This window comes from Camelus dromedarius, chromosome 7 (genome assembly GCF_036321535.1).
Source record: "Camelus dromedarius isolate mCamDro1 chromosome 7, mCamDro1.pat, whole genome shotgun sequence".
Taxonomy (NCBI): Eukaryota; Metazoa; Chordata; class Mammalia; order Artiodactyla; family Camelidae; genus Camelus; species Camelus dromedarius.
In genome coordinates, this window is record NC_087442.1 from 44,335,543 (window position 1) to 44,356,287 (window position 20,745).

Genomic DNA, 20,745 nt, shown 5'->3' on the forward strand with positions numbered 1-20,745 from the left:
TGTGTATTTTATTTATATCTCATACATATATGGACAAGAATTATTAGCCAGAACTAAGGCATATAACATTTCCCACCACAAACTTGGTAATATATACAGAGATTGTAGCTACCTGTAGGTCTGTTTTGCTTTGCAAACTATCTTGATGGACAAAGTTCTATTTTTAAGCTCACACTTTATTTTCGCTTGTCAGTTCAATTTTGGCCTTGCAATAATACTTATAAAATCGAAGTGTTTTTATAGTGCTCCAAATAAAACTATCAAGAAAAAAAATTGTGATTCCTAAAAATCATCTTGGGCCTTCAGTTCAGAGATAGTGATTACATTAATTAATGTTACCAACTTGTTTTTCATCCAAGAAACCTTTGGTTTGGTTGCTTGGCCATACATCAATTATTTGGAGATAGAGAATAGAAACCGTTTGTGCTTGGGGTGTTTTATCTTTTGGAAGGAGACCTTTCTCTGAGTGATCTGGAAAATGATAATTTGGTTTGCATTGCAACTGAATAGGTGAATGAATACAAAAGTGTTTAATGGACCTCTGAAGGAATAGTTGAAGTTGAGGAAACACTTGTCTTGAGGGTTTGGGAGGGTACAGAGGTGAGTAAATGAGGTCTTTGGAAATAAGAGGAAATCTCAAGGCAAACAGTACACAAGTGGACTCTGCTAGGAACCTGCGCAAGAGCTATTCTTTCCCTTCTCCCTTCCTGAGAGAATTCGAATCCTGTTTGGGGTGGTCATGTATCAGCCACGAAGTGTCCCGCTTTCCCCAGTGAGGTATTAGTAGAAATTTGCTGGGGATCTGGGGAAAGATTTTGCTTTTCTGGTGTAGGCTGGCATCACCTTCTTCCTCTCCCCTTTTCTTTCTGCTGGGATGGGGGAACCGGGTGTGGGCCACCATCTTGGGACCCTGAGGTAACAAGGAGAAGAAGGAGGCTGGGACCTGGCTCATGTTCCAACTGCTGCACTCGCCAGGACCCGCCACTTCAAGACTTCTTGTTGTGTTTGAGAAATAAATCCCGTTCGATTTAGTTGCTAGAGTCAGGTTTCTGTTGCATGCCCAGAAATGCAATTCCAGACACATGCATGGTATATAAAGAAATATTGCTGTTTCTTATCCCAAGCTCGGGTAGCATCTCTTGAATTAGGGAAACTCTCTTGGAGAAACATGAGACCAGGACTCTGCCGTCCAAGCAGGGAATGTCTTCCTTGAAAACAGCCTATATATATATACATACACACATATACATATATATATATATATATATATTTTTTTTTTTTTTTTGGTAGGCACAGTGAAAACATTCCCCTAACAAAGAAAAATATAAAGATTCTCACTCCCAGTCTGTGCTCACAAAGAGAACTGAGGAAATTGCTTGTCTTCCTGAATCCTTCACAGGAACTGTTCATATATTTGAGTCACAAATGATTTTTAGGTCTGTTAGGAGATCATTTTTCTTGGCCGGTGTAGATTTGCTTTTAATGTTTACATGTATTGCATAAGTAATGGAAATAAAGCTAGATGTGTGTAGCCCTACATTTAAAAATGCTTTTGTTTAGCTGAGAAGGTGCCAGATGAGGGTGGCTTGTTCTGACCTGAGGGTGGGATGATGTCACCCAAATGCCTTCCAATGCTCAGAGAGCAACACGTATGGGAAGAACATTAAAGTTCGGTGTTTTCCAGAAGTGACAGATTACCTAACAAAATAATCCATGCTATCAGACAAATTGGTTTGAAAAGGAAGACAGCTGGCTTTGTTCCAACACCAATAATATTATTAATGGCAGTGACAGAACGATGCCAGGAGGGCGGGGGGCCCAGCATGGCAGACCTGGCTCTGGGCCAGCTGAAGGGAATATGTTCAAAGAACTTTTTTTCATTGTTTTTCTGTTTACATTTGGCCTTTGGCCCCCACATAAGAGCTGTTAACATTGGTTGCTGGGTAAATCCAAACAGGTAAAGAACGAGACCAATTTTGAAGACAGAGAATTTTCCAGCAATTCATCTTGAACACAGAACCCCAGCAGTACTCATTCTCTGGGAGGCCTCACGTCCCATTTGATAATTTATGACTCCCAGATCTTGACATTTCGTTAAAACCCAACGCATTTGACAAACTACATTTTAGAAAAATATTCTGTGAGTTGGTTTCAAGCAGCAGGAATTTATGATAAGTTGACTTAATCCTTGCTTTTCGAAGACGTCAGAAAAAAGCGCTTTCTATTAACAATGGGATCGTGTGTAGGGGATCCTAGAGCAAGCCACGGTAAGATGTCAGGGCTGTCTTGAGAGAGAAATCTCAGCAAATGACTTCTTAAAGGCCCCTGTGTGCAGCCCAGCGTTGGCGTCTGCCCTCGAGCTAGCTGCGCTGTCCAGGGATTGGCGAGTTTCCAGCTGTACCTGGCCCGGCTCTGCTCCTGAGCCCAGGTTGCCTGTGTATTCACTTATTACACCCAACCGCTGTGAAATCATTCACAGACCTTGGAAATAACACATGTAAGGTGATTTATTTATATATTTTGACTAATAATCTTAACTTGTCATTTTGTTTTTAAAATTTGATAAACGGACTGGGAATTTAAAGAGGGAGCTGTTTGTATTAAATTTATAACCCTGCTTCCTGGCATTTTGGGATTGGTTATTACTTTTGGATTCCTTTTTTTGTCAGAGTGTGTGTGTATGTGTGCTCACTCCCTTCTGGTTTTTCCCAGTATGTCCGTGTGATGTTCTACAGAAAACTTTTGAGAGGTATAGACTTCATCGGATATGTGGTGTTTTCCAAATCTTAATTCACTAACAAAGAGAAAACTGAAAAGATGTGAGTAGAGGGTTTTATTAGTGCAATTTTTGCTTTCTATTGCTATACTCTGCAATAAAAATCAAACAGCATGTCAGCAATGATTCAGTTATTTTGACAGGGAAAATAGGAAATTCAGTCCCCCAATCAGATTTCCTTGTTTGTTTTCCCAGACATTGCCATCTACTTGGAATTTAGTGATGTTCACAATTTCACTTCGCTTTGACCTGAATAGACATCGGATCTTCTTAAACTTTTCTTATCTATTGACCAGAGAGACGGATAGAGGGACGTGCGACGAGTGTTTGCATATTTCATATGACAGTTGCAAGTGCTGGAAGGAAAATATGAGTCATGTGGTTGGCTACTTGTTTCGACTGAAGCCGACTGACTGATAAGTTCCTTGTTAGTCTCTGCTGTGCAGACATAGGACCCTGTGGCTTGGGTAAACAGCAATAGTCCTGGCCAAGAAAATTAGAGATATGGCAAAAACTACTTATTTGAAAGTGTGTCAAGGGAAAAATGGGTTGGTGAGGACTTATTTAGATCAGGGTCTGGCAAACTTTCTGTAAAGGGACAAAGAGTAAATATTTTGGACTTTGCAGATCATACAGACTCTGTTGCAGCCACTCAACTCTGCTTTGAAGCACGGAAGCAGACATAGAAAATACTTAAAAAGGTAAGCATGGATTTGTGTTAATGAAACTTTATTTATAAAAACAGGCAGTGGACTGGGTGTGGCCTATGGACCATAGTTTGTTGACCTCTGAGCTAGTCCTACTTCCTCATCTTACTGATGAACAAATGGACCCAGTGGGAGTGAATCTGTGAAATAAAATTCACATTTTATGGCAAGAGAAAAAAAATTTAAACTTAAAAATATTTTCCCTGCCCTTTGGCCTCCTCTCTCTTCTCTACTGTGCATTGTGTATCTGTGTTATGCATCAGCCAAACCTCCCCCATTGGCAGAAATACCTGCTCAGTCATAAAGAGTAGCGTTCTCCCAGCACCAATAAGATAACACCTTAAAAGATAACATTCCTTCTTGATCTTGTTAGGGGCCATGGCGATGCTTAGATCTGGATTGTGTCAACTGTCAATCGTACGTCATTTAATACACAGCCGTCTGTCTCAAGAAGCTTATATAACTTTGCCTTGACTTCTAATGGGCAGAACAGTTCTCAGAGCTTTCTGAGATGCTCTTCCTGGGTTATAGTCCTCAATACGGCTCAAATAAAATTTCCATTTCTTTCTTAGATTGATTAATTTTTTGTCGACAAAGCAAATCACTCAAAACCATCCAACCAGTTACGTGAGGTTTGACTCCTTCACTCCTGGCTCCCAGATGCCATGATTCCCCACCTGGACAGCTTCTCTTGGTTTCTCCCTGTGGATCTTCATTCTCAAAGTCATGTCAACCTGGGCAGCAGGTCATTGTTCAGCTGTATGGGAGTGGCAGGTACATGTGTAAGTACTTGTGCCTAGAGGTTCTGATTAATGGTATTTATGAATGTTAAAGTGAATCAAAATATAAGAAATCTAAAGTGTCTGTAAGCTACTTGTTTTCAAAATTTTAAATGTTCTATGCGGTCTTTTCTCGTGTCAATCTTTTCAATTGTTCCAAGCCTTCCTGTGTAAGTGCTGATAGAGATCGGGGCCAGCCTGGCTGAGGGTGCTGACAGACTGTGGGAAGGGTCTCTAAGGTGGAGAATGAAAAATGGAGAACTGACACTTTGTAGAAATCAAAGAGGATGGCAAGGTCGGGGATGTCTGGAGAAGTGAATAAATGGGGTGTTAAAGCTGCATGAAGCTGTGAAGACGTCATGAGGTTTAGAACTCCTCTGCTGCAAACAGTTCCTGCTTCAGCCTGCCCTAATGATGGGGGCAGGATGGTCCCACAGTGCCAGCCAGGTGATCCGACACCTTCCTCAGTGTTAGAAGGTAGTTCTGTCAGCAAGGATATCTTTGCTCTCAGGTCTAAACAAGAAAGGCACAAGCCGGAGCTTTGTGTGACCAGGCTCCCCAGAGCACAGAAGGCCCCTTAGCAGTAGCGAGAAGAGCATAAACAGCACACAGACGAAGAGAGATGAGGTGAACAGAAGGAACCCTGGTGCCCACTTTCCCTTTTTCGATGCCCAGATTAGATCCCTGAACCACCCCAGGACCCCCTGATTACCTCTTTTTATTTTGCTTGCATTAGTTGTGTGTGTGTGTGTGTGTGTGTGTGTGTGTGTAAAAATTACATTTAATTATAACTGAGTATGTTTTGACAAATCAAATATTTCCTATATTAGTATTGCATTTGGTCTAACCTATAACTATAGAAATATTTCCGGAGAATTCTCCATGCCTCGGTCTCTAGCTTTCACTCAAGTCTTGTTCACATCACACGGTGGAATTGATCGCAATTTCAAGCAAGTATGAAATTAACATTAATAATAATTCTTTGCCAGCATATGCTTGGGTTATTTTTAGTAGAGCATTTGGTACCCACTGTCAATCAGTCCTGGCTGTTTGTTTGTTTGTTTACTATCTCATTGGTTAAAGTATCTGTCTTCAAATCTCAGGTTGTATATACAACCTACATTTTCCCAGAAAATGATTTGTTTTTAGCAAAACTGATGCCACTATATTCCTCTTACATTCATTATACTCCTAAGAGATGTCAAAGATAGCCTTCCGTGTCTTTTACGGAAGAAATGTGTAAGTATATCCAGAATTTTATGAATTTATGCACACACACTCATGGGACAAATATACGCAATCACACGTCCTCCTCTCTCTTTGTCTGCAGGAAAGGCTGCTGTTTTGAGATACAGCTCCCTCTCACAAAGAGAAATTACAAAACTTTCCCAGAGGTTGAAGCCACTGTAGAGACCCAGCAGTTGTTTTGAATGTTTTCACTGCTTCAGGGAATTCCTTGAACTTTGAATTCATAAATTTAGTTTCCACAGAAAGCCTGCTGAGATCTTAATTGGGATCATGTTGATTTTATAAGTTAATTGGGAAGAATCAACATTCTAACAATATTGAGTCTTCTAATACATGAAAAGGGTCTGTCTCTTAATCAATTTAAGTCTTCCAAAATTTCCCTCAGCAGTGCTTTGCAGTTTTTGGTGTATCGGTCTTGCAAGTTTCTTGTTACATTTATTTCTATGAATTTTATGATTTTGGGTGCTATTTTATTCAGCATTTTTTAAATTTAATTTTTAAATGGTTTCCAATATTTTATAAATATGTAATTTTTAAAATATCCAACAGCCTTGCTAAGTTAACTTAATAAATTGAATAATTTCGTCTGATTCTCTCTGTATACTTGATTATGTCCTCCATGAACACTGATGTTTTACTTTTTCCTTTCCAATATTTTACCATTATTTTCTTTCTCTTGCCTTATTGTACTTTTATATACTCTAGTATAATATTGACTAGAAAGATATGACAAGAGAGTGTTAATATTGTATATACTCTAGTATAATATTGACTAGAAAGATATAACACAGAGAGTGTTAAATGCAGAGTTTTGTTTGTATCTTTTATTAGATTAAGGACTTTCTCTGCTATTTCTAGTTTACTGAGTTTTGCTTTTTTTTCAAGATCATGAACAGCTGAATTTTGTCAAGTGCTTTGTGAGCATATTTGAGATACAGAGTGTATTTGAGATGCACATATTTCCTTCTCTTTTATTCTGCTAAGATGATGAATTGCTTTATTTTAGAATGTTAAGCCAACGTAACGTTCCTGGAGTGAATCCCATTTGGTCATGATATATTATCTTTTTGCTCTATTATTAGATTTGGTTCATTAATATCTTGCTTGGGATTTTTACATGTCATTTTCCTATATCAGGTTCTGATGTTAATGTTAAGGTCCACATAAAATAGTTGGGAAAAGTGTTTCTTCCACTTTTATTCTCAGGAAAGGTTTGTGTAAGAATTCATGATCAAGGCCATGTGAGTATGTGATTTTCTTTGTGGGAACTCTTTAAATTATAGATTTAATTTCTGTAATAGATATAAGAGTACTCAGATTTTCTATTCTTCTATGTCAATTTTGGTAAATTATGCTTTTCTGGAGTTTGTTTACTTCACTAAATTTTCAAATTTATTGTCATACAGTTCTTTATAATATCTTCTTTCTTATTTTTTAATATCTCTAGTGATGTTCTCTTTTTAATCCTTGGAATTGGTTATTTGTGTTTTCTCTCTCTTTAAAAAAAATCTGTCTTTTTAGGAGGTTATGAATTTTATTAATCTTTCTAAACTGCCAATTTTTGATTTATTGATTTTTCTCCTTGTATGTATATTTTATATATCATTGTTTTCTGCATTTATCATTATCATAACTTTTCTTCTGTTTTTCTTGGGTTTAATTTATTTTTTCTCCCAAGCTTCTTAAGATGGAAACATTAATTTTCAGTCTCTCTTCTCTTAAAATGTGTCTCCTTACCTACTATATTCATTTATATTTTTAATGTATGCATTTAGTTCTATAAATATCCCTTTAAGCACTACTTGAGCTTCATTCCACAAGTTTTGCTGTGTTGTATTTTCACTTGGTTCAAAACGTTTTTCAATTTCCACTTTGGCTTCTTCAGTGACCTATGGATTATTTAAATGCATGTTGCTTAATTTCCAAACACTTAGTGATTTTTCTATTTATCTTTCTGGTATTGATTTCTCATTTAATGCTTCTCTGACCAAAGAAAATATTCTGATTTCTATCTTTTTACGTTGCTGAGACTTAGTCCCAGTTTATCGTTTATTTTGGTAAATGTTTCCCATGCACTGAGGAAGAATGTATGTTCTCCAGATACTGGGTAAAGTATTCAAAATATGCCAATTATATCAAGTTGGTTAATCATGTGGTTTCAAATTGGTTTTTTTACTGATCTTTTATCTGCATATTCCATCAGTTACTGGGAGGTTTGTCGCAGCTGGTACTAGTTTGGCTCTGGAGAATGTGAGCAGGGCTTCCCTGTCCAGCTGCAGAGGCTGGTCCTGCCATCAGAGAATTGTGATTAGCACTCCCTGGAGTTGGGGGTCAGAACTTATGCTGAAAATGAATGTCAACCCTAGGACCTGGGCCTAAATAAACTAGGCAAACTCAAGATGAGTCAGAGCCCTGTGTTGAAAATTTAGTGCCATATTTGAATGAAAAAAAAATCAAATTCTGTCAATTGCATAATTGGCTTCTGGTTGGCTTTTTAATTTCTTTGGTCTGCTGTTTCTTCTTCTTTAAGCTGGCCCATAAAAATGCTCTCTTTTCCAGGCTATAGAGCACACACTAAGGGCTTGGCCACAGTCTGTGTGAAGACTGAGGAATGTGGATGTGAATATGTGTAACACCGATGATGGGAGGTATGTGGTAAGTACCTTTTACCTGTGGAGATCTGCCTCTTCGGTAACTACTGATTTTGGAAGTGGGACCTGACATTGCCTGATACATGGGTTCAAACATCTCCCCAAAACCCGTGTCTAAGTGGTGGGCTTTTTCCCAGGTGAGCACATGTGCTGACTCCAAATTGTCTGTGGATCTGGGCTTGGCACTGGCAAGGGGTTTACAGGTGAGCGTAGACTTCTTAGGAGCATCAGGCTGGAGAAGAACAAAGGTTTGCGAATTCAGAAAGACCTAGAAGATAATCCTATCCTTGCACTTTCTAGCTCTGCGACAAGAGCAAAATCGCAGCCTCTCCGAGTCTCAGCGTTTTCATCTGGGAAACCTGACTCAGGATTTACAGTTAGGATGAAATAAGTAGGGAGCGCCTAGCCCTGTGCTTGGCTCCACAGCTAATCAACACATGCTAGTTCCTCCTCCTCCTTTCCCAGTCTCCCAAGAGAAAGAATTGAACCCTAATTTTGGGCTTAGTGTTAGAGACTGAGTGTGGTGTTAGCACTGGGCTAAGGCTGGGAATAGGGAGGGTTGGGGTCTGCGGGTCTGAGGGTCTGCGGGTCTGAGGGTCTGCTTTCTCACACAAAGAATGAGGACCGGCTCACAGTGACATCAGGCCCTGCCCATTACGCTCAGCTCATGCCAATGCAGTTAACATCCCGGGAGAATTGTAAGACAGCCAGGAAAGACATGACTGGCACTTGAGCTTCTGTCCAAACGTGGAAAAGTCCCTCGCACATCAAAAGTTGACCCAAATATAATGCTAACGTTTTCCTTTTACACAGAACTGGGATCTGTTAGCACTCATCACTTTCCGAAATTTGCAGTAAAGCACATCGTAGGAAAATGTTATTGCCAGTGACTGAAGAAGGGCTGGTAGTTTTGGCTCGCAGGAACTCCAACAGAAATGGAAGCATCAGCTCAGGCTGGGGGAGAGCGAGTCAGGAGTGATGCCTCTACTCTGGAGGCTGTGTGGGAGGTTCTGGGAGGGTATTCAGGTTGACCTGGAGTAACGGGGGACAGGCATCTGGGCAGACCCTGTCTGAACGGTGAGAACAAGTTACAGGTCTTCTCCCAGGATGGGCTTATCTCTGGCAGGCTGTGCTGAGGACCCAGAGGCTCCTCCTGGCTCAGTGGAGGATCAGGCTGAAGTTGATTAGTGATGTCTGCCATGGAGCGGGAGGGGCTGGTTGACCCCGGTGCTATTTTTTAAAATTTCTTTTAAATTTAAGTTTTTCCTCAAAGGAATATATTTACGTAATGGGAAGAGGCAATGATCCTACGGAGCTCTAATGGAAACAGTGGCCCCTGATATTACATCTCCCCATCCCAAAAGGCAAGCTCTCTCAATTTTTAAAAGCTATGTATTCTTATGTTCATATTTCTTTTTTTTTCTTTTATTAAGGACAATTTCAAACCAATACAAAAGTTGGGAGACTAGTATGAGAAACCCCGTATTCCATCACCTGGCTTCTACCACCACTGTCATATGGCCAGTCTTGTTTCATTTATCCCTCTCTCCTTCCACACTATTTCAAAGCAAATCCAAGTTCCTGAATCATTTCACCTGTAAATAATTTACTATGACTCTCTACAAAGATAAGGAATCTTGTTTTCAACATAATCACATGCTATTATCTTCTTAGTGTCATCAAATATCCAGTATTCCAAACTACCTGATGATTTTATCATTTAAAAAATATTTTACCTCAGTATTTCTAAGTAATATGCTTAGATTTGAGTCATTTATTTTCAAATTTGATAGCACAGTTGCTGTATTCCAGGCCTTCTCATCTATTTTAGAGCAAGTCTGCAAATCACTGGGGGGCAGAAAGGAGCCTGTGGGCGAGACGTGATGGTCTCCCACTGGGGTCCCAACCCTGTGGCCTCCCCTGCAGATGCTGGCCTTCTAAGCAGCGGCATCCTACGATTAGGCCATGGGGGCTTTGTGCTGTCACTTTGTGGGTGTGAGCGCAGCGTTGGAGTTGCTTGTTCCACATGAGTGTACGTGGAGCGCACTTATGTAACAGCTCTCGGATTCATTCCTGACACTGGGGAAGCGGGGGTGACGACGCCAGCTGTTTCTGAGGGAGCCAGCGCGGTGTAATGGAAAGACATTACATCTGTTGGAACTGGGAGAGCTCAGGTTTAAGTCCAGGCTCTGTCATTGGCAGCTACCTGACCTTGGGAAAATTACATAATCTCTCTGGGTCTCTGTTTTCTGTTTTCATACAATGTAGGGATAACAATGCTTACCTCTAAGGGAAGTTGTTGTAAGGACTCAGCACAGTAACACACATAACACACTGGAACACCTGGCACACAGTAGGGAATCTGAATTCACATGCTCTCTCTGCATATATATACTGTACACGTATATTTATACATGTGTGTATATAAATCTGTATATCTTCAATATCATATTTATTTTTTATAGATAGACAATAAATTAACTCACTTTTATCTTGCAGTTTTACTGATTGTATTTATTTAAATATTAGCCAGCCTTTCTACTTAAATTGCTACTTATAACTGCCTAATATAAAAATTCCTTTTAGTAAAACTTCCTTAATTCAAATTAAAAATCCAAATCATAGAATTTTCTAAAAAATAAAACAACATTTATTAGTTTCATGTAATGCTAAGTAATTGAAAGTAAACTCTTCTCTCTTGGTTGGACTTGCTTTAACAGACACATGACTCATATAGTTGAAAATGTTTCTTTCATTCAGGGCTCCTCTGGTAGCAAGACACAGAAAAAGAACACACATTAGCTTAAGAAAGAGGGGGTTTTACTGGCTCACAGGTGTACAAAGTCTAGAGGTTGAGTTGTCTCCACTTATGTCATGGTCCAGAGCCTTGTAGAACACTGTTAGATTTTTCTTTCTCTTGTCACCTCTCAGCTCTGCGCATTGCCTTCAATATGTAGTTTCTTCCAGCTTTCAAAAGTGTTCAGAGTAGCCACCGAGCATCTCTAGTTTGTGTTGCCCTTGCAGTTCTCAATCCCCAGGGAAGAGAAACGTTTCTTTCCCCGGATCCATAATCACATCTTAGGGAAGACTCTGACTGGCTCAGTTTGGTCACATGCTCACATGTCAGGTGAGAGCACAGGCAAGGGGCTGTTGAGACAGGCAGTCTCACCTCAGCCACGTGGAAGGAAAGGGGTGATTCCCTAGAAGAAAAGCCAAGAGTTGATATCATAAAATGATACAGTTTAGGGAAAAAACAATTGTATCATTTACATAACTTACTAGGCAAGTAGTTATTGGTCATGCTGGCACCATCAATATATCATGATTTGTATCAAAGTTCTTTCTTTCAATTAAAATGAACACTCTTCTCTGCAAATGTGTTTGTCCTATTAAAACTCCATGCCAAATAGTTTATTTATAGACAATAATACGTGAAAATGTTCTTAAACACTTACTATGTGTCAAGAAGTATTCTAAGTACATAACATACCTTAACCCAAACCACATGAGAGATAGGAACTTTTACTGTCTCCATTTTACAGATGAGTAAACTGAGGCTGAGCAAGTTAAGTAACTTTCCCCAACCACACAGCTAGCAATTAGAGGAGCTGAGATCACACCTGGGCAGTCTGGCCACAGAGCTTGTGCTCTAAGTATCTAATGACAAAAGGAGATTTCAACCCAGCATGCGTTACAGTGCCACAGAGGACAACCGAGGGAAATCCATGTTACCTGTAACACACATGGATGCTATTTATTCTGAAATGAAATTAATTCATCAAAGATTAAGTTGTCTCTGTAATTAGCATTATGGTAGGTGTCTTAGGGGTTGGGTGGGTCATATGCAAAATGGGAAGGCTTGATCCTCTCTTTGAAGGAGTTTAATTCTATTTGAGGAGGTAAAGCATAGAAATGGGAAACAAACAAACAAACAATAAAACTGAAGCCACTCAGGAGCCCTATTTCTATGTATTGGGGAATAGGGACTGAACTCATGGCTGGAGAGGCTGGCTGGACCTAGCTAAGAAAGCCTTGTGAGAAGGTGAGTGTTAAGTTGGGCTGTAATGGAAGACTTTAATGGGTTAGCAAAAACTCAAGGGAAGCCTTTAATCATTATAAACAACAGGCAAGATGGCTGACATTTGTGTGTGCTGCCAAGGACCAGGCGATCTGCCACCCCTCCGTGTGCACAGCAGCCCCGGGAGGTGAGTTCATTCATTGGATTCTAGACTGTGGGAAGATACCCTCATGCATCCTGGGGCATGTGTGCTTGTGCTGGTTTCCACCACCTTCATGCCAGCGGCCTTGCAGTGGCCCTGGCGGGAGGCGTTCACAGACATGAGCAGCGCAGCAGACATGACTCCAGGAGATGCCCAGGCTGCATCTTGCCCAAGCTGGGCCACTGAAGAAATTTCCAGAGATGTCTTTCCTGGAGCCATGCATTACCAAGGCTCTGCTAAGATGGTGAAGGTTGGACTATAAAGTATCAGTCTAACCTTAAACCAGTGAAACTGCAAGGCAAAATTATTTACCGGGTTTGCTTACATCAGCATAATCTGAGCAAACCATCCCCAAGGACAAGCTAAAATAAGCAGGAAAGGCATGTGGATGAAATATAATCAGAGGCAGGGGAAAAGACGCGAGAAATCAACCAAGTCGACTGAATAACGTTTTCTGACCACTTTCCCAACATCCTTTTAGCTACAGTGTCCACAGGAACACCCCAAGTCCCTAAGTCCTTGAAGTTGACAAGGAAGAACCCGGGTGTGTGTGTGTGTGTGTGTGTGTGTGTGTGTGTATGTTTATTTTGTGTGCATGCATGAGTGTGTGTGTGTGTTTCAATTCATGGCCAGAAACTGTTGTATGTGTTAATTGGCTGAAAAATTAGGAGAGTGCCAGGTTCTGCTTTAACTGGATCTTCTAAAGGGTAAATAAAAGGTAGGGAAGGGAGGTGCATTCTTTGATCGATGTCTTCCTTTGGAGTGTGCACAGCTGGTCCAGAGTTTCTCTCTTTCCTAATTAAGGGAACTTATTCCACTCACACTCAGAGCTGCTGCCTGTGAGCTGGTCTGGAAGCTGACATCAAAGCCAGGTGGCCAGAAATGCCCTTGCAGGTGGAACAGGCACAGAGGACTGGACCCCCAGAGTGTTATGGAATCTATATGGAAACAAACGATGACAATGACATAATGAACAGCAGAGAAACACGATGTCCAGCTCTGGTCTGGAGAAATGGTTCTAGAAAAATGGCTTCAACTGAGTCTTGGAAATATACCCAAGGAGTTAACCTTAGGAGGCTTAATGAAGGTAACCCCCCTACAATAGCTTTTGAAGATCAGCCTTTGTTGTGGTGGGATGTGGGGCAGCGCTGAGTTTGCCCAGGCTGGAAGAAGAGAGAAATGATCCTAGAGCCTTGCCTCTGTTGTCCATTTTCCTCACCACAGCCAGGGCTACGGGGAGGCAGGCTAGCTACTTAGGGCGCAAAATTTAAGGAGATAGTCACCCTCTGGTACTTGCAGTATTGCAGTCAGAGGAATCTTCCAAACATGCACATATGAGTGCCCCAAAGATGGAGTACAAAGGCCCTCACGATGCTTAAAGCCGTGAGTGCTTCCCTCAATTTCATGTGCCTGCAGACCATCCAGGGAGCTTGTGAACATGAGATGCGATTCTAGGTTCGTAGGTCATAGGTGGGTCCTGAGATTCTGCATGTGTAACAAACTCCCAGGTGATGCCTAGGCTACTGGTCTGGGGACCACACTTAGGCTAGTGAGGGTTCAGGTGCCAGCAAAGCAAGGCCGTGAGCCGTATCTGGCCTGCCTTGTCCTTGTAAGTAAAATTTTATTGGAGCACCTTCATTGACATACTGTCTGCCGGTGTTTTTCTGGATACAGTGGAAGAGTTGAATGGTTTTGACAAAGACCGTATGGACCACAAAGCCTAAAATATTTACTATCTGCCCCTTACAGCAAAGTTTGGTGGTCCCTGGTTTACAAAATCTGTTTCTGTTCCTCATCACTCACGTTTCAGTCAAATTCCACGGACTTGAACTTCTGGGGCTTTGTCGATGATGTTACCTCTCCCTTAATGTTCTATTGCTTCTCTTCATTACCTCCTGCCGTGTTGTTTGATCTCAGTTTAGATGTCATGTCTTCCATAATTTCTTTCTTGACCTTCCCAAACAGCACGAAGAGAGTCCTGAACTCCGCATTGGGACACTAATTACCCTGAGCTGTAACTGCCTGTTTCATCATCTGTATTTCCCACTAGATCATAGACTTCTTAAAGGTAGGGACTATATCTGTTAATTATTGAATTCCAGGCACCAGGCACATAATATTCAGTTTTAAATTTGATAATTTTATGGCAATTTTAGGCACCTTTCTAATTTTTAAGCACACTGAATGGAAAGAGCTCTTCCCATTCTAGGGAAAGTCAACCCATTCTGCTTCCTAGTGCTGGTCTCCTCGAAGAAGATGAACTCCTCTGTGGTCATCCACCCTAATGAGCACAATGCCACCACACCCACCTAACACCATATCCACCCACACAAACACGCACACACAACACACACAGAGACACACACACAGCAGTTCTCAGCTCTGATTCTTGTATTGGGCAGAGGACCTATGTATCTTTTGAGATGAAAATATTTGAGAATTTGAGAATGAATCTGGTTTTCCTGGAATCTTCCGTACTCAGACTCTCAAGAGCTGGGGTAAAGATTTTAGCAGGGAAGAGAGTGAAATTCTTGCTTACATTTTATTTATCCCTGCTCCCCTTTACCAGAGAGAATGGAAATCCAGCTCAACGGGTCCTTTCAAGAAAGTAATCAGCCATTAGGTCAATTGCCTCTTTCAAGAGGCCAAGCGTGCTTGTCAAAGGTCATTTCCACTCAGCAGGGCCAGTGGAACCTTGGGTGAAGAGCCAGGGTCTGCCCAGGGAGCCACTGGGGCCGGCCTGGGGTCTGGCCCCAGCAGTTCCCTGGAAGTCGTCCTTGAACACACTATGTGTTTCCAAGGTGGCCCTTCCACAGTAGGAAGGAGGAATCCAGTGGTGAGGCTTAAAGACCTTAAGCCAACCACCGATTGAAGGTTGGTAAGATTATCTGGGTGAGATGTCCTGAGCTAACCAGATGCAGCCCAAGCCACTGGTTCTTTCATTCTTTCCTGAGATGTTCAAATCATCACCACGATGTTTTGCACTTCATGAGGCATTTACCTCTTTTCCTCACGTTCTTTATTTCTGCTCGTTTCTGGTCAGTTCTAACAGACCCATTCCCTCAAGATCATAGTTAACTCTCAGAATCCATGTACATCCAGTGTCATGGCTTTTTCGTTATCACAGATGAGTACTTATGACTTTTTAATATCATAGGCATTTCCTCCTCAATCACTCTCACTCTCTTTTTGAAGCGAGAAAAAAAAGCTCCTTAGGAGAAATTATGTAACTCTAGAAACAAGAGCCAGCCTTTGAGACATCCTGTGACAGTGAGAAGCCAAATTCCAGATGTTGGGTTTTGATTCTCCAAAGCAATGTGTGCAGGGAAGGGAGGGCTGGCTGTGGGATCAGGAATTCATTAGAGGTTTGCTGATTTCCCTCCCAGCGCAGTTAAGAGTTCAAGGCAGACAGTGAAGAAGGGCTCTGGGGGACAGGTCAAGGTGGGCGGCAGCTTTAGCCCCATCTTCTGAGCAAAACAACCCCCCTCCAAACTTCAGATGCCTGGCCTGTTTCCCCTCCCGATGCGCTCAGTAAATGCTTACCAGTAACCGTCTGAGGGAGGACAAACAGGATGGGATCCTTGGAGAAGATCATTTATTTATCTGTTTATTTTCCTTTGTGCATTCTAAATATGTTGAGTGAGTAACTTCTGGATTTTTTAAAGTTTGACCTTTTTCTTCCCCTCCTCTTTTAAAATATGAAGTAGTTGCTCATTTCAGTTTTGCTTTTGTCATAGTTGGGATTTTTCAGGCCACACACAGACATACTTTTTAGTTTTGGCAAGAAGTAAATAGCCAAGGCTCATAAATTACATTCATAAATATTTAGCGCACTTCAGTGTGTGAAGGAGTTTTAAAGGAAAAGAAAGAAAACTAAGACTGGGTAAAAACAAACATTTATCCAGAGGAAAATGAAATCCATTATTTTATTGTTTGAAGACTTAGAAGCAGTCACCAAGACACAGAAAAGAACTATTGACATTTTCAAAAGAATCATATTCTGCTCTCAGCATAACAGCAAGGAAAAATCGCTCTTGCTTTCAATATAGTTTGGGATTAAGTGCCCCGCAGTGACAGGGTGAAGAAATAGTTGCATTTTAGAGTCGATGAATCATAGAGAAAAAGAAACTATGTCCTGGAACCAATCAGTGATCTAATACTGAGTTGCTTTGGGGTCAGACAGTGGGCGGGAGTCAGAGATTGGCTTCTTGTCTTCCATTTCTGGGATGGGGAGCCGGCATTGCCCTCCTGGTCTGGAATTGAAGATCAGGTGTGCCCCACAGTAAGAAACTTGAAAGCACGGCTATTGGCATCTATCAGAATGGATGCTGAGTAGGAGTGATGCTTGGGAAAGGAATGATTTACTTTAGAAAAGTACTTACCTCTGGATTTAATCTAGTCAGTCACTCCAGTACATTTAAAAGAGGATTTAATTTCTAAAACATTGATCGCCACAAAGTCTTTTAGGAATCTCTCTGTTGCACAAAATGAGATATTATTGTGCTGGCTGACTTCCTCTCAGGTTTATGAGGATATTGGCACCAACATTATTTTGTCATGTCCCTGCTCCAGGGTCTCCCCAGTGTCTCCTGCAAGTTTTCTCAACCTGGACATTCTTGATATGGGGGCTGGACAATTCTCTGTAGTGGGGAGCTGGCTTGGGCATTGTAGGACATTTAACAGCATCCTTGGCCTCTACCCACTAGCTGCCACTCTCAGTCATGACAATTAAAAATGTGTCCAGACTTTGTAAATGTGGTTCCCGGGGAGAAAGGGAGCAACACTGCTCCCGGGTGAGAAGCTGGGGTTTATCAAATAAAGGGTATAAGGCTTTGCCTCTCCATCGCCAAAGGTTTGGTCCCCACCTCTCTCACCCTCACCTTAAGGCACATCTGTCTCCCAGTCCCCATGCCACAGACCTTCCTCATTATTACCCTCTGTTCGTTTGTCTTCCCCTCTGAAACGCCTTTCTTTTTGCTTGCTCTCTGCTAAATCCTTGCCGGCCTTTGGTGACATCTCCAGTCCCAGCTCCTTCAGAGTTCCCCACCCACATGGCTTTCCTCTTCTTCACACGGGTGGTATTTATTGTCCCCCTTGCTCTTTTGAGGACAACAGAGAGTCCAGATATGGTCAGGGAGAGCTGAGAGCAGCGGGCTCTTGCTCCTACAGAGAGCCCTGGAGAAGAATCAAGAACCTAGAGTAGAAATGACTGCCCGGGGCAGCCCTGAGAGTCCTTGTAAATCAAAGGGGACCAGATGTTGCTGAGAGAGGACCAGACCCAACAAGGCCTTGCAGTAGGCTAGGGCTGATGCCTGGTGGTTGGTCAACAGAGCATACTGACGCCAGAAGTCCAGATGGGGACAAGGAACATGGCTATTAAGGATGAGTGGCACTATTAAGAACAAGTTTTATTGCATGCCAACACCTAGGCACTGCGTAACCTACTTCAGGCAATTAGCAGGGTGGCTCTGGGGTTTAAGTACCCCACAATCCCATCAGAGTCCTTTCTAGCTATTTCCTTTAATAGTAACGATTCTATTACTTAAAGTGACCAACTATAAAAATTATCTTGGGATGGTTTTGGGGGAGACCCAGGACATGGGACTCTCAGTTTCAAAACTGAGGGAGTCCTGGGCATACAAGGATGAGACGGTCACCTTGCTACCACTGCTGTATATTGCAATTATCAGCACCACCATCAGTGTAGTTTCTAATGTTCTCTGTTAGGTGCAATTTAAGTTTTCTCAATTTTATGCAAAGGTAATTGAAAGCTACTTTAAGAAAAAAAAATTTTTTTTTGATGTGTAGCATGATCCAAGGAAAAGAAAACTGTACCTGCCTTCCAAATGGAAGTCATTGCTAATGTAGCCTCTTCTGTAGAGAATTCTGGAGTAGCCACTGCCAATAGAGTTGCAGTTCTGATACCGGGCTCTTCCCTGGCACTGGGCCCATCTGACGGGATTCAGAACGCTTGTGGTCGTGAGGTTCTATGGTCTTGAAGGAATAGCCAGATATTTGAATGAGTATGTTTTCTTTTCCATTTCTGCAGCTCAGGCCTCTCTGCTGGTTAAGTCAACTGGGTGACCCTACCTACACAGCCTGGGATTGCTGTAGGCAGCTGTTCCCTTTAGAAAACATCTTGAGTTCCAGATAATTTAGTAGGTAAATCAGGATACTCTAACAAACAATGCTAGTGTAATTGTGCCAATGAAACTAGTCGAACTGTGTTTATCTGAGTAGACTTGGCCACAACAATACTTGTCCTGAATTCTAGTCTCATATCCATTACGGACAGGCCATAAAACTTGGCGCGAGGAGTTAAAGATAGTGGAAGGGCGTGACATTAAAGGCACAGCACTGGAAGGTTTTAGGGAAACGTAACTGTCTAGTGTCCTGATTATCGTGCTGTTTGGTATGAATCTACACACATATTAAAATTGAGAGAACTTTACAAAAAATTCTCAAAAACAAGGTCAATTTTATTGGATAATAATTTTCAAAATAAAAACGTTAAAAAAGCCAAAAAAGCATGGCATAGAGCAGTTAATGCCCCCAAGCCAGTTTTTTAATCTATAAAATGGGAATAATATTGCTTAGTTTGTATCAAATGAGCTGAAAGCACACTGAGAAGTATAAAATGTTATGCAAATGGAAGTTTTTGCATTGACAGTGCATTCTTTTAATGACTTAAAAAAAAAGAATATTATTTTAACCTTATCCTGGATTTGTGTTCAAAATCTCACAGTACATTAGCACTCAGTTGCACGTGTGCGATGGAGCTGTTGTTTTTGGCTAACGTCATCATTTCATTAACTGTATGGTCTTGAGGTTTGGCCCTTGAGGCAGCATATGTGGAATGGGGACAGTGGAATTAAATGCCACAGACTTCACACAGTTGCCACTTAAGGGCAACTCTAAGCCACAATACTCCAGAGAATAAACTACCACAAAGTATGCCAGGTGGATAGAGATGACATCACCTAAACCCAACCTCAAGGTTCAAGCTCAGAAGAAAACCATCCAACTCTATAATTCTTATGTGATGTTTCAACCTGGGCCATTAGGTGTCAATTAGGAAGTAGGGTAGGGCCTGGTTTACTTTTCAATAGTATTTATGGTGTTGAGAACATCATGGAAGTTATTGTAGCATGTGTGTGTGTGTGTGTGTGTGTGTGTGTGTGTTGGGTGTGCTGGGAGGTTGGAGGAGCGCACTAGCTTTCGAGTGAGACTAACCTAAGTTTAAAGAGCTCTGCTCTTTACTTGCGACTTAGAATTAATGATTGTTGAATTAACAATAATTATAGTAATAGTTTATATTATCTGGCTCAGTTGAGATGAGAATGCTGTCTTTGTGTCGAGAATATCTACCTGGATGCCTGTGATAAAACAGCCAGGTAGGACGCTGTGGGAGGATGTTGAGGACAGAAAGAATTTGCTGGAGCCTCCTCCTATCAGCCTGACTCTCTTGTAGGAGAAGAATCAGTTGGGAAGTAGAGGTGTGGAAGGCTGGCTCCCGGGAAGGTCCATGCAGATAGAAGGGAAAAATGATCAGTTAAATTTCAGGCAAAGGTAAGAACACTTAAAAATGTGTGGCTGGGGAGTGAGTCTCCAGGAACCAACTGCAGCCAGACCAAAACCAGGCCTGCTGAAGGACCAGAGGGTGGGCTTCAAGGTGACGCTTGTTACTTCACAGAAGTCCTGTCCGCAGCTACTCCAGGGTGCCCAAGGGTGCCCAGGGAAACCTTACTCTGAACTGTGGACAGCAGGCCCTCATCTTCCTCCACGCCCTTCTCCAGGTTCCATCCACTTCACAGCTGTTCCCATCAGTTGGAATCCAGCCCATCGTTTAAGGCCCATCTCAGAGGACTCCTTCTCCACTGAACGGCACAGCTGGACGTGTTCTCCTTTCTCTCCAACTCTGGTGCCAGGACTGTTGGGGTGAAAGAAAAAAAAACAAGAAACTACTTGAGGGGTTGGGAAGGATAGATTTTGGAATGACAACCTTTGTTTTACATGAAAGTAAGAATATTTTAAAATGTGCAAACAAAACCATTTTCTTTTAATTTTACCAAAGTCCATATGTTAATTTAAAATGTTGGAAGAACATGTTTTCAGAACAAACGATGGTTTTGAAATAAAGCAAACTTCATCTTACAAATAGATATGCCTACATTGTTCTTTTTTCTTTTATTTCTTTTTTTTTAATTCTTTTTTTTTTCTTCTTCTTCTTCCTTTTTTTTTTCTTGCCTCACTTCACCTTAGGTTTCCAAAAAATTCACTATGGGCTTAGATCCTTCTGCAGACCATGATATTTGTCAGTCTGAACTCTGTAACAAGTTACCAGCATTTCTTTGACCTTTCTCA

General features: G+C 41.5%; 1 long non-coding RNA gene across 1 annotated transcript; it reads left to right on the forward strand.

Moving 5' to 3' along the window:
* Nucleotides 1–3,202: 3,202 nt before the first annotated feature.
* On the forward strand, nucleotides 3,203–20,493 carry LOC116154020 (uncharacterized). Its single transcript, XR_004137825.2, has 4 exons — nucleotides 3,203–3,477; nucleotides 4,056–4,265; nucleotides 8,070–8,165; nucleotides 20,178–20,493. It is a non-coding gene; the product is annotated as an uncharacterized LOC116154020 (long non-coding RNA).
* The last annotated feature ends 252 nt before the right edge of the window (nucleotides 20,494–20,745 follow it).